Below are 13,812 nucleotides of genomic sequence, written 5' to 3'. Positions count from 1 at the left end.
CGGGCGCGCTCCCGCGGGACAGCGGAATGTCCCCGTGGGAAGGGACCCGCGGGGACCAGGGAATGTCCCTGGGATGTCCCCAGGAATGTCCTCGCGGGGAGGGACCCGGGAATGTCGCTGGGATGTCCCCAGGAATGTCCCCGCGGGGACCCGGGAATGTCTCTGAGATGTCCCCAGGGATGTCCCCGTGCGGAGGGACCCGCGGGGACCCGGGAATGTCTCTGGGATGTCCTCAGGAATATCCCCGCGGGAAGGGACCCGCGGGACCCGGGAATGTCGCTGGGATGTCCCCAGGGATGTCCTCGCGGGGAGGGACCCGGGAACGTCCCTGGGATGTCCCCAGGGATGTCCCCGCGGGAAGGGACACCCCAGGCTCAAGCAGCCCCCGCGCAGGACACTGCGCGCTCCCGCGGGGTCGCGCAGCGTCCCGCGTGGGGACACGGGGACGCGGGTGGCGGTGACGGCGCCGCCCGCGACAGCCGCCGTTGGCACTCGGACACGGCGAGCCAACGGCCGCGCTGCCGGCCACGGGGCTGGTGGCACCTGGGGCCGGCACTGCCGCGGCACCCCCTGGTGACAGCACCTCGGGGGTGGCCCGCTGGTGGCACCCCCGAGGTGACAAACCCGCCGCCGGTGTCCGAACCTCGGGGGTGGCCCGCTGGTGGCACCCCCTGGTGACAGTTGTGTCCCCGCTCCGTGGCCATGCTGCGGTGCCACGTCGTCGCCGTCCACATTCCCGGGGCCACCGGCTTCGGTCCCGGTGTCCTGCTGTCCGTCTGCTTCCGAGGTACCGAGGGCTTGGGGACACCGCAGGGGCTGTCCCCGTGGCACCGGGTGGCACCGGCATGCTGCCCGTGCAGTGTCCAGTGCCCCATGTCCCCATCCCGAGGTGCCACCACCCCTCCTGTCGCACACAGGTGTCCCCAGGAGAACCCAGGTGGTGCCCGAGGAGCGCAGCCTCACCTGGAATGAGGTGAGGCGGCCCCGGGGTGACCCGTGGTGGCACAGGGACGTCGGGCCACCCCCCTGAGCCGTGTCACCCCCCCTCAGGAGCTGGTGTGGCCGCTGGACGCGTGTCCCCTGAGCGCCACCGACACGCTGGCCCTGCGCCTGCAGCGTGGGGACTGCCTGCTGCCCCAGGGGTGAGTGCCAGCCCTGAGGGGACACCCTGCGGCCACCCCCTCACCGCGGCCACCCTCACCGTGTCCCCGGCTCCCACAGGGACCTGGGTGCCACCACGCTGTCGCTGGGCGAGCTGGTGGCCAACCCCAGCCTGCCGATGGCCGTCAGGGACATCCCGCTGCTGGACCACCGCGAGCGGCCCACGGGGGTGAGCCCTGCCCCGCAGCGCCCCGCAGCAGCCCGGGGTGGCACTGTCCCCGTGTCGCTGTCCCTTTGCAGTGCACCGCCACCCTCTGCTGCTACCACGACCCGCGCGGCGCCGCCGGGGACGTCCCTGTCACCACCGAGCAGGACCAGGTGGCCCTGGAGCCAGCCGGGGTGGCACCCGCGGGCAGGAAAGAGGATTTCCAGGTACGGCACCCACGGGCACGGTGGCACCCGGGGGGTGGCGTCCCCACGAGGCCACCACGCCCGCGCCACCCCGCAGGTCCGGGTGAGGGTCATCAAGGGCCGCCAGCTGCCGGGCAATGACATCAAACCCGTGGTGAGGGTGCAGATCGGCAAGCAGACCTTCCGCAGCCGCAGCCGCAGCGGGAACAACCCCTACTTCGACGAGGTGACACAACCCCAGGGGACACGGGCACCGCCACTGTCCCTCGGGCCGCCCTCACTCTCCCTTCCCGGCGTTTCAGGTGTTTTGTCAGAATTTCCGCCTGACGCCGGAGCAGCTGGTGGCACAGCCCATCCAGATCCAGGTGGGGGGAGAGGTGGCACCGGGGGGACAGGGACACAGGGACAGAAGGACACAGGGACAGAAGGACACAGGGACAGCCGTGTCCCCTTCCCTGTCCCAGGTGCTCCGTTCACCAAACATCTGCACCAAACCTGTCATCGGCATCTTCGAGGTGAGGAGGGGGATTGGGGTTTGGGAATGGGGTTTGGGATTGGGAGATTGGGAACGGGGTTTGGGAATGGGGTTTGGGAATGGGGGATTGGGATTGGGGTTTGGGAAAGAGGTTTGGGAATGGGGTTTTGGGATTGGGGTTTGGGAATGGGGGATTGGGATTGGGGTTTGGGAATGGGGTTTGGGGTTGGGATTTTGGGTACAGGGCGCTGGGAATGGGCTGTCAGAGCACTCTTTTGGGAATGGGGGATTGGGATTGGGGTTTGGGAATGGGGTTTAGGATTGGGATTTTGGGAACGGGGTTTGGGAATGGGAAAGAGGTTTGGGAATGGGGGATTGGGATTGGGGTTTGGGAATGGGGTTTAGGATTGGGATTTTGGGAACGGGGTTTGGGAATGGGAAAGAGGTTTGGGAATGGGGGATTGGGATTGGGGTTTGGGAATGGGAAAGAGGTTTGGGAATGGGGGATTGGGATTGGGGTTTGGGAATGGGGTTTGGGGTTGGGATTTTGGGTACAGGGCGCTGGGAATGGGCTGTCAGAGCACTCTCACCTCCTTTGCCGTTCCCACAGCTCGACATCGGCACCGTCTACTCTGCCCCAGGTAATGACAGGGTTGGGGTGACACTGGGTGACACATTTTGGGGCGCCACCTTTTGTGGGGTGTTTCTGGCAGGCCCTGGCCAGGGGTAAAACTTAATTTGGGGTGCACACCGTGCATTTTGGGGGGCGGTTTAGGCACGCCCTGTGGTGCCACTGGGCTGCCACATTTTGAGCGCTATTTCACACCAGCACCAGCCAGGGGTGAAGCCTCATTTTGGGGGAGCCCCGTGCGTTTTGGGGAGCTTTCAGGCGTGCCTCCGGGTGCCACCGAGGAGGTGACCCGCGGTGTCGCCGGCGGGGCAGGGCGCAGCCTGAGCGGCAAGTGGCTGAGCCTGCAGCACCCGCGGCACCCCGACGGCCGCTCGCAGGGCTTGCTGCAGGTCAGCCTCGTGGTGCGCCGCGCCGGCGAGCGCGCCCAGGTGAGCGCCCCGCCCTCCCCCGCGCCCCAAAATCCCTGCTGGGGGCGGTCCCCGAGCTGTCACCTCCATCCCTGCGCCCCAGGAGCAGGAGGTGCCGGCGGGGGACGAGGATGTGGAGGCCAACCTGCTGCGGCCACCGCCCTGCGCCACCACGCTGCAGATCCGCGTGTTCCGCGCCGAGCACCTGCCGCGGGGTGGGGACACCGCGGTGTGGCGTGGGGACATCGGGGATTGGGGTGGGGACACCGGGGATTGGGGTGGGAACATCGGGATTGGGGTGGGGACCAAGGGAATTGGGGTGGGAACATCGGGAATTGGGGTGGGAACACTGGGGATTGGGGTGGGGACATCGGGAATTGGGGTAGGAACGTCGGGATTGGGGTGGGAACACCGGGATTGGGGTGGGGACACCGGGGATTGGGGTGGGAACGTCGGGATGTGCCATGGGGACACCGGGATTGGGGTGGGGACGACGGGAACTGGGGTGGGAACGTCGGGGTGTGGCGTGGGGACACGTGGGAATTGGAGTGCGGACACTGGGGTTTATGGGGACACTGGGAATTGGCGTGGGGACACAAGGGTTTGGGGTGGGAACACCGGGGATTGGGATGGGAACATCGGGAATTGGCGTGGGGATACCGGGATTGGGGTGGGAACACCAGGGATTGGGGTAGGGACATCGGGAATTGGGGTGGGGACATCGGGAATTGGGGTGGGAACACCGGGATTGGGGTGGGAACACCGGGGATTGGGGTGGGAACGTCGGGATTGGGGTGGGGACATCGTAATTGGGGTGGGAACAGCGGGGTGTGGCTTTGGGACACCGGGGTTTGGGATGGGGACACGGGGGTTTGGAGGGGGGCCAGATTTGGGGAACCGCCTGCTCACCACAGGGCGGGGACACCGGGGATTTGGGGTGGGGGTGGGTTTGGGGACCCCCCTTCTCATCCCAAGGTGGGCATGGGGGAATTTGGGGCAAAGGGTGGATTTGTGGACCCCCCTGCTCACCACAGAGTGGGAACACTGGGAATTTGGGGCAAAGGGTGGCTTTGGGGACCCCCCTGCTCACCAGAGAGCGGGAACCGGGGGTGATTCGGGGTGGGGAAGGATCTGGGGACCCCCCAAAATGTCGCTGCTCGCCATCCCCGCGCAGCGGAGCCGGCGCGGCCGTGCCTGGGCGGCACCGCGGGCTCGCCGAAGGTGTCGGTGCGGGTCGGCTTTGCGGGCAGGACGGTGAGCACCGGGAGGGGAATTTGGGGTGCCCGGGGGCTCTGGGGGTGCCCGATCCTTTCGGGGGCTCACGGGTGTCCCCGCCGCAGCTCTGCACCAGCTGGGTGCCCGCCGATGGCAGCCCCGAGTGGAACGAGGTTTTGTTCTTCCCCCTGCGGGTGAGGAGAGCCCCCGGCCCTAAACAGGGGCACCCCAAAAAGGGGGACGCCCCCATTTCCACAGCCACACTCGGCGCTGTTCTGTCCCCGCAGCTGCCCCCCATCTGTGACGAAATCCTGCTGGAAATCCTGCGAGGGTGAGCAGGGGACACCCCGAGGGTTTGGGGGACACCCCGCGGGTTTGGGGACCCCTCCCCGCGTTCGGAGGACCCCTGACCGTGCTCCCTCCAGGTCGTGCCGGAGCAAAGCCGTGGGCAGGGCCACCCTGAGGCTGTCCCAAATCTCCCGGGACCCCGACGAGCTCGAGGGTGAGCGGGGCTGTCCCGTTTTGGGGTCCCCATTAGCCAGAGGCCACCCTGAACCCCCTTTTCTCTTCCCCCAGAGGGGACCCCCGGGTTTTTCCCCTCCTTCGGGCCCAGCTTCCTGCCCTTCTACGGCCCCCGGGCGGATGCTGCCAGGGTACAGAGCAGGTTTTGGGGGCAGTGGGGTTTTTGGAGGGGCAATGGGGGATTTTTGGGGAAAATCAGGAGTTGTTGGGGCAAAGGAAGGATTTCTGAGGGCCGTGGGATGTTTGGGGTGAGAACGGGGCAATGCGGGAGGAAATGTGGGGCTTGTCAGAGGGTTTGGGGAATGGGAAAGGGAATTTGGGATGTTTTCAAGGGCAGTGGGACTTGTGAGGTGAAATGGGGTGGGGGAAACGGAGAATGGGGTGGAAATGGGGGGGGGGAGATGGAGAAGGGGGTGGAAATGGGGTGGGGGAGATGGAGAAGGGGGTGGAAATGGGGTGGGGGAGATGGAGAACGGGGCATTTGAAGGAAAAATGGTTAATTGTTGAGGCAAATGCAGAACTTTAGGAGACAGTGAAACTTCTGGGGTGAAAATGTGATGGGGGAATGCGGTGGAAATGGGATGGAGGAAACAGAGAACGGGGCATTTGAGGGAAAACCGGCAATATTGGGGCAGGACTTTAGGGGACAAGGGGACATTTGGGGTGTCCCATGGCCACCCCACACCCCGGGGCTCGTTTCCCAGGACTCGGGGCCGGTCTACCGGGGCCGCCTGCTGCTGGAGCTCTGCACCCACCTGGGGACCCCCCCCGGGCGCCACCGCGACTCCGTGGCCCCGGTGGACGCCGAGCGGGCGCAGGTGGGGACACGGGGGACACGGGGGACACGGCGGGCCGGTGCCACCTGCGCCCCGCGGGGCCAGCTGAGCCCTTTTGGGGTTTCTCCTCGCCGCAGAGCCGCCTGCCCCGCTGCCAGCTGGGGCTCTGCGGGGTTTTTTACTCGGCCACCATGGTGCCAGGCGGCCCCGAGGCGCTGAGCCTGGAGCTGGGCATCGGCCGAGCCGCGGCCGCCACCGCGCCCGCCCCGCCCGCCTTCGACGGTGAGCGGGGACAGCGCCCGGGGTGGCATTGTCACCTCCCGGGCGCCTGGGGAGTGGGAAGGGGCGCTGGGACAGCGGGGGAGTGATTCATTGTTGGGAATGCTTGATTAGGGTGGTTATGGAAGTGTTTGATCCGCGTGTGCGGGAGGGATTGGGAGGTTTGGGGTTATTTGGGGGTGGTTTTGGGGTGTTTGGGGGGGGTTTTAGGGTGTTTTGAGCTGATTGCAGGGTGGTTTTGGGGTTATTTTGAGGTGATTTTGGGGGTGATTCTGGTTTACTTTGGGGTGTTTTGGGGCACTGCCAGGACGCCCTGGGTTGAGGGGATCTTGGGGTGCTTTTGGGGTGATTTTGGGGTGATTTTGGGGTGCTAAAAGGACGCCCTGGGGCGGCTTTGGGGCGTTTTTGGGGTGTCGGGGACATGGATTGGGTGTCACCCTCGTGATGTCACCTGCGGATCAGGGGACACTTTGGGAATCCCTGGTAATCCTGTGACACCTCCCGGGAAGCCCCAGCTGCCCCTCAGCAGCGCGGCCGGGTCCGTCCTGACCCCGATTTTCCCGATTTTCCCGATTTTCCCGGATTTAGGGAACCTCTACCACCACCTGCCGTGGTTCAGGGACAAACCAGTGGTGGCTGTCACCTCGCTGTGGGAGGACGCCGGGCACCGCTGGGACAGCCTGAACCTCCTGCGAGCCCTGTGCCAGCGCCTGGTGAGACCCCAAATCCGGGCGGGACTGACCCCAAATCTGGGCGGGACTGACCCCAAATCTGGGCGGGAATGTCCCCAAATCCAGGTGGGGACTGATCCCAAATCTGGGTGGGACTGACCCCAAATCCGCCTGGGAATGTCCCCAAATCTGGGTGGGAATGACCCCAAATCCGCCTGGGAACGACCCCAAATCCGGGCGGGACTGACCCCAAATCTGGGTGGGAATGTCCCCAAATCCGCCTGGGAACGACCCCAAATCCGGTGTGGGACTGATCCCAAATCCAGGTGGGATTTATCCCAAATCTGGGCGGGACTGACCCCAAATCTGGGTGGGAATGATCCCAAATCTGTGTGGGGCTGACCCCAAATCCAGGTGGGATTTATCCCAAATCTGGGCGGGACTGACCCCAAATTCGGGTGGGAATGATCCCAAATCTGGCTGGGATTGATCCCAAACCCATGTGGGAACGGTTTGGGGTGGGATTGACCCCAAATCCATGTGGGGACATTTTGGGGCCGTTCCCAGGAGAGGAACCTGGCCGAGCTGCGGGGACACCCTGGGGACACCGCCAGGGACATCGGGACAAAGCTGCTGCAGGAGCTGGAGCAGGACTGCGAGTGAGCGATCCCAAATCCCAAAATTGGGGTTTGGGGCCAGGGGATCCCGAATCTGGGGGGAAAACGGGGCTGGCAGTGGGGGTTTGGGGGTTTGGGTCATTTTGGGGGACAAGGGACATTCAGGAGGGGAATTGGGGGTGGAAATGGGATGAGGAGGATGTGGGGATTTTGGGGTTTTTGGTGGGAGGATGGAGCGTTTGGGAAAAAACCGAGGAATTGTTGGGGCAAAGAATTTTAGGGGTGAAACTGGGGATTTTGGGGGAATCCTGAAGGTTTTGGGGTGTTTGAGGCACTGCAGGGATGCCCTGGGCTGGGGTGATTTTAGGATTGCTTCGTGGTGATTCCGGGATGGTTTTGGGGTGATTTTGGGCTGTTTTGGGCGCTGCAGGGCCGCCCTGGACTGGGATGTTTTTGGGGTGATTCTGGGATGGTTTTGGGGTGATTCCGGGATGGTTTTGGGGTGATTTTGGGCTGTTTTGGGCGCTGCAGGGCCGCCCTGGACTGGGGTGTTTTTGGGGTGATTCCGGGATGGTTTTGGGGTGATTCTGGGATGGTTTTGGGGTGATTTTGGGCTGTTTTGGGTGCTGCGGGGCCGCCCTGGCCTGGGATGGTTTTGGGGTGATTCCGGGATGGTTTTGGGGTGATTTTGGGCTGTTTTGGGTGCTGCAGGGCCGCCCTGGACTGGGATGGTTTTGGGGTGATTCCGGGATGGTTTTGGGGTGATTCTGGGATGGTTTTGGGGTGATTTTGGGCTGTTTTGGGCGCTGTAGGGCCGCCCTGGACTGGGATGTTTTTGGGGTGATTCTGGGATGTTTTTGGGGTGATTTTGGGCTGTTTTGGGCGCTGCAGGGCCGCCCTGGACTGGGATGTTTTTGGGGTGATTCTGGGATGTTTTTGGGGTGATTTTGGGCTGTTTTGGGCGCTGCAGGGCCGCCCTGGACTGGGGTGTTTTTGGGGTGATTCCGGGATGGTTTTGGGGTGATTCCGGGATGGTTTTGGGGTGATTTTGGGCTGTTTTGGGCGCTGCAGGGCCGCCCTGCAGTGCCTGGAGGCGCAGCCCGCTCTGACCGCCCTGGACCAGCAGCTCCGGAGCTGCCGGCGCCGCCTCCTGCGGCGGCTGCGGAACGAGGCCGGGGCCGGTGGCGGCGGCGACGCCGGGCACGGGGACACCCTGGCGACAGTGGCCCAGGGCTGGCTGCGGCAGGTGGCCGCGCTGGCCGTAGAGGTGACACCCAAAACCCCAAAACGGGACAAATCCAGACCCCACAATGCTGAGGCTGGGAGTGTCCCTTTGAGGCAGTTCCCGTCCCCGTTCCCGTGCCGCTCTCACCTCTGTCCCCTGTCCCCGTGTCCCCGCAGCCCCAGGTCGGTGTCCCCGACGTGCAGCTGTGGCTGCTGCGGGGCCAGCTCCGGGTGGCCTCGGCCCGTGTCGCCGCCACCGATGTCCTGCACTCCCCGCGCGGCCCCGGCGCCTGCGGCCGCCTCTGCGGGAGGATCCTCACCCTGTTCCTGGTGGGAGCTCCCCTGCTGTCCCTCCGTGTCCTCTTGGTGTCCCCTGGTGTCCCTCCGTGTCCCCTTGGTGTCCCAACAGCCCTTTGTGTCCCTCCATGCCCTTCCTCACTGCTCTATGTCCCCTCTGTCCCTGCTCCCTGTCCCCTCTCTATTCCCACCTCATCTCCTCCAAGTCCCTGCTCTGTGTCCTCCCGTGTCCCCTCTCTGTCCCCCGCGTGTCCCCGCCCCTCGGTGACACTGTGCCGCACTCTGTGCCACACAGGGCTGCCCAGGGGACACCCAGGCGCAGGTGCGGGTCCGGCTGTGGCTGGGGCGAGTGGCCGAGAGCGGCGAGCTGGCCCCGCTGCTCGGGGGGAGCCTGCGCTTCTACAGCGAGACGGTGGGGACAGCACGGGGACAACACAGGGGACAGCGAGGGGACAGTGGGGACAGCACAGGGGGCGGCGGGGAGGGGACAGTGCCTGGTACAGGACAGCGGGAGAGGACAGCACCAGGATGGGACAGCATCGGGAGGGGACAGCACCCCACAGTGTCCCCTAAGGCTGGCCCCTCTGTCCCGGCAGTACGAGAACCAGACGCGGCTCTTGGGGAAATGGGGGCCCCGGAGGCTTTTGGGGCGCCCCGAGTTCTCCGACAGCTCCGGCCGGGCCGCGCCCCCCCCGGACGAGATGCGACCCCCCAAGGGCTGGCGCTGGGACGGGCCCTGGAGCGTGGAGCGGCCGCGGCGGTGAGCCGAGGGGACAGCCAGGCAGCCCTGTCCCTGCGGGGAGCGCGGTGACACCAGCCGTGTCCCCGCTGTCCCCAGGGTGCCGGTGCGGGGCGCGGGGAGCGCGGTGCTGGAGGAGCTCTACGAGAACCAGAGCCGCGACCCCAGCGGGGGCTGGGCCGGCACGGCCAGCACGGACGCCGTGAGTGGGGGACAGCGCGGGGACAGCGCGGGTGGCACCGGAGTGTCGCGGCTCAGCGCCCGCCCGGTTTTGCAGAAAGGAGTGGCGGTGCCGCCGAAGGAGGAGGTGGCGTGTCCCCAGGGCTGGCGTGTCACCAGTGACTGGCACGTGGACATGGAGGGGACCGAGGATGAGGACGGTGAGTGGGGGGACCCCGGTGGGCACAGCAGGATGGGGGGGACGGTGGGGACAGGGACGGGGGTGACAGAGGTGAGTGTGGCAGGATGGGGGCGGCAGAGATGGCGTGGCAGGGACGGGGTGACAGGGACAGGGTGGCAGGGAAGGAGCTGACCCGTGCATGCAGGTTGGCAGTACGGGGTGGGCACGGAGGATGGCAGCCCCCCGGCAGCGTGGCACAGCAAGGGACAGCAGTGCCACACCCTGCGGCGCCGGCGCTGGCTCCGGGTCCGCCACAGGGACAGCGACAGCTGGACACAGGAGCAGGACACGGACACCCGCAGCACCCTGGTGACACACGCGGGGACAGGGACGGGGCGGTGGGGGTGGAGGTGGCAGGATGGGGGTGACAAGGATGGGGTGGCAGGGATGGGGTTGGTGGGTTGGGGTGATGGGGCGATGATGACGGGGAAGGGGGTGATGGGGATGAGGGTGGCAGTCCCCGTGTCACGCTGTCCCCACGCCGTGCCCCTCCAGGACCCCGAGGAGCTGTGGGAGGACGAGGCCTGGCAGCCCGAGTGCTTCTGGGGCTGCACCTTCCAGCCCAAGGTCCCGGCGGGTCCCCGGTGCCGCCGGCGGCGCTGGCAGCGCAGCCTGGTGCCCGCCGAGCCCGCGGCCGTGGCACCGCTCTTCCTGCTCCAGGGAGCCCCGGTAGGAGCGGGGCCGGGGGAACCGGAGGGACCGGGGGGACGGGAGGTGTGGAGAGGGAGGGGAGATGGAAGGGAGGGAAGAGCTTTTGGGGTGATTCCGGGATGGTTTTGGGGTGATTTTGGGCTGTTTTGGGCGCTGCAGGGCCGCCCTGGACTGGGGTGTTTTTGGGGTGATTCCGGGATGGTTTTGGGGTGATTTTGGGCTGTTTTGGGCGCTGCAGGGCCGCCCTGCAGTGCCTGGAGGCGCAGCCCGCTCTGACCGCCCTGGACCAGCAGCTCCGGAGCTGCCGGCGCCGCCTCCTGCGGCGGCTGCGGAACGAGGCCGGGGCCGGTGGCGGCGGCGACGCCGGGCACGGGGACACCCTGGCGACAGTGGCCCAGGGCTGGCTGCGGCAGGTGGCCGCGCTGGCCGTAGAGGTGACACCCAAAACCCCAAAACGGGACAAATCCAGACCCCACAATGCTGAGGCTGGGAGTGTCCCTTTGAGGCAGTTCCCGTCCCCGTTCCCGTGCCGCTCTCACCTCTGTCCCCTGTCCCCGTGTCCCCGCAGCCCCAGGTCGGTGTCCCCGACGTGCAGCTGTGGCTGCTGCGGGGCCAGCTCCGGGTGGCCTCGGCCCGTGTCGCCGCCACCGATGTCCTGCACTCCCCGCGCGGCCCCGGCGCCTGCGGCCGCCTCTGCGGGAGGATCCTCACCCTGTTCCTGGTGGGAGCTCCCCTGCTGTCCCTCCGTGTCCCCTTGGTGTCCCCTGGTGTCCCTCCGTGTCCCCTTGGTGTCCCCACAGCCCTTTGTGTCCCTCCATGCCCATCCATGTCCCCTTCCTCACTGCTCTATGTCCCCTCTGTCCCTGCTCCCTGTCCCCTCTCTATTCCCACCTCATCTCCTCCAAGTCCCTGCTCTGTGTCCTCCCGTGTCCCCTCTCTGTCCCCCGCGTGTCCCCGCCCCTCGGTGACACTGTGCCGCACTCTGTGCCACACAGGGCTGCCCAGGGGACACCCAGGCGCAGGTGCGGGTCCGGCTGTGGCTGGGGCGAGTGGCCGAGAGCGGCGAGCTGGCCCCGCTGCTCGGGGGGAGCCTGCGCTTCTACAGCGAGACGGTGGGGACAGCACGGGGACAACACAGGGGACAGCGAGGGGACAGTGGGGACAGCACAGGGGGCGGCGGGGAGGGGACAGTGCCTGGTACAGGACAGCGGGAGAGGACAGCACCAGGATGGGACAGCATCGGGAGGGGACAGCACCCCACAGTGTCCCCTAAGGCTGGCCCCTCTGTCCCGGCAGTACGAGAACCAGACGCGGCTCTTGGGGAAATGGGGGCCCCGGAGGCTTTTGGGGCGCCCCGAGTTCTCCGACAGCTCCGGCCGGGCCGCGCCCCCCCCGGACGAGATGCGACCCCCCAAGGGCTGGCGCTGGGACGGGCCCTGGAGCGTGGAGCGGCCGCGGCGGTGAGCCGAGGGGACAGCCAGGCAGCCCTGTCCCTGCGGGGAGCGCGGTGACACCAGCCGTGTCCCCGCTGTCCCCAGGGTGGCGGTGCGGGGAGCGCGGTGACACCAGCCGTGTCCCCGCTGTCCCCAGGGTGGCGGTGCGGGGAGCGCGGTGACACCAGCCGTGTCCCCGCTGTCCCCAGGGTGCCGGTGCGGGGCGCGGGGAGCGCGGTGCTGGAGGAGCTCTACGAGAACCAGAGCCGCGACCCCAGCGGGGGCTGGGCCGGCACGGCCAGCACGGACGCCGTGAGTGGGGGACAGCGCGGGGACAGCGCGGGTGGCACCGGAGTGTCGCGGCTCAGCGCCCGCCCGGTTTTGCAGAAAGGAGTGGCGGTGCCGCCGAAGGAGGAGGTGGCGTGTCCCCAGGGCTGGCGTGTCACCAGTGACTGGCACGTGGACATGGAGGGGACCGAGGATGAGGACGGTGAGTGGGGGGACCCCGGTGGGCACAGCAGGATGGGGGGGACGGTGGGGACAGGGACGGGGGTGACAGAGGTGAGTGTGGCAGGATGGGGGCGGCAGAGATGGCGTGGCAGGGACGGGGTGACAGGGACAGGGTGGCAGGGAAGGAGCTGACCCGTGCATGCAGGTTGGCAGTACGGGGTGGGCACGGAGGATGGCAGCCCCCCGGCAGCGTGGCACAGCAAGGGACAGCAGTGCCACACCCTGCGGCGCCGGCGCTGGCTCCGGGTCCGCCACAGGGACAGCGACAGCTGGACACAGGAGCAGGACACGGACACCCGCAGCACCCTGGTGACACACGCGGGGACAGGGACGGGGCGGTGGGGGTGGAGGTGGCAGGATGGGGGTGACAAGGATGGGGTGGCAGGGATGGGGTTGGTGGGTTGGGGTGATGGGGCGATGATGACGGGGAAGGGGGTGATGGGGATGAGGGTGGCAGTCCCCGTGTCACGCTGTCCCCACGCCGTGCCCCTCCAGGACCCCGAGGAGCTGTGGGAGGACGAGGCCTGGCAGCCCGAGTGCTTCTGGGGCTGCACCTTCCAGCCCAAGGTCCCGGCGGGTCCCCGGTGCCGCCGGCGGCGCTGGCAGCGCAGCCTGGTGCCCGCCGAGCCCGCGGCCGTGGCACCGCTCTTCCTGCTCCAGGGAGCCCCGGTAGGAGCGGGGCCGGGGGAACCGGAGGGACCGGGGGGACGGGAGGTGTGGAGAGGGAGGGGAGATGGAAGGGAGGGAAGAGCGAGGGATGGAGCCCTGTGGAGCGAGGCCATGATGGGACACAGGACAGGGGGACAGCAGCGTCCCCCCAGCCCAGCCCTGTCCCCTCCCAGGGCACCGAGGAGCCGGGCCAGGACAGTGCAGCGGTGGCCCTGCAGCAGCCGCCCCCCTTCATCCTCTGCACCTTCCAGCGTGAGCCCGGGGGCCGGCGGGGACCGGGAGGGACCGGGAGTGGTCTGGGAGGGACCGGGAGGGACCGGGAGTGCTCTGGGAGGGACCGGGAGGGACCGGGAGTGCTCTGGGAGGGACCGGGAGGGACCGGGAGTGGTCTGGGAGGGACCGGGAGGGACCGGGAGTGGTCTGGGAGGGACCGGGAGGGACCGGGAGTGGTCTGGGAGGGACCGGGAGGGACGGGGAGGGGCCGGGAGGGAGCGGGAGGTGTGGGGAGGGGCCGGGGGCTCCCAGCCCCTCCTGACCCCCGTCTGTCCCCAGGGCCCGGCCGCTTCCAGCTCCGCTGTTACATCTTCCAGGCGCTGGATCTGGCGCCCGGCGGCTCCAGGATCTCCATAGGTGGGACCCCCCCGCCCCCCGAGCGCCGCCCCGCCGGCAGCCCGGGGCGCTGACCGTGTCGCTGTCCCCAGATGCCACCGCGCAGGTGTCGTTCGTGTCCCTGAGCCAGCGCACGCGGGCGGTGCGCGGGGCGCTGGACCCGCAGTGGGAGCAG

Source organism: Onychostruthus taczanowskii, unplaced genomic scaffold (genome assembly GCF_017590055.1).
Source record: "Onychostruthus taczanowskii isolate IOZ18803 unplaced genomic scaffold, ASM1759005v1 scaffold217, whole genome shotgun sequence".
Taxonomy (NCBI): Eukaryota; Metazoa; Chordata; class Aves; order Passeriformes; family Passeridae; genus Onychostruthus; species Onychostruthus taczanowskii.
This window is presented reverse-complemented; position numbering follows the sequence as displayed.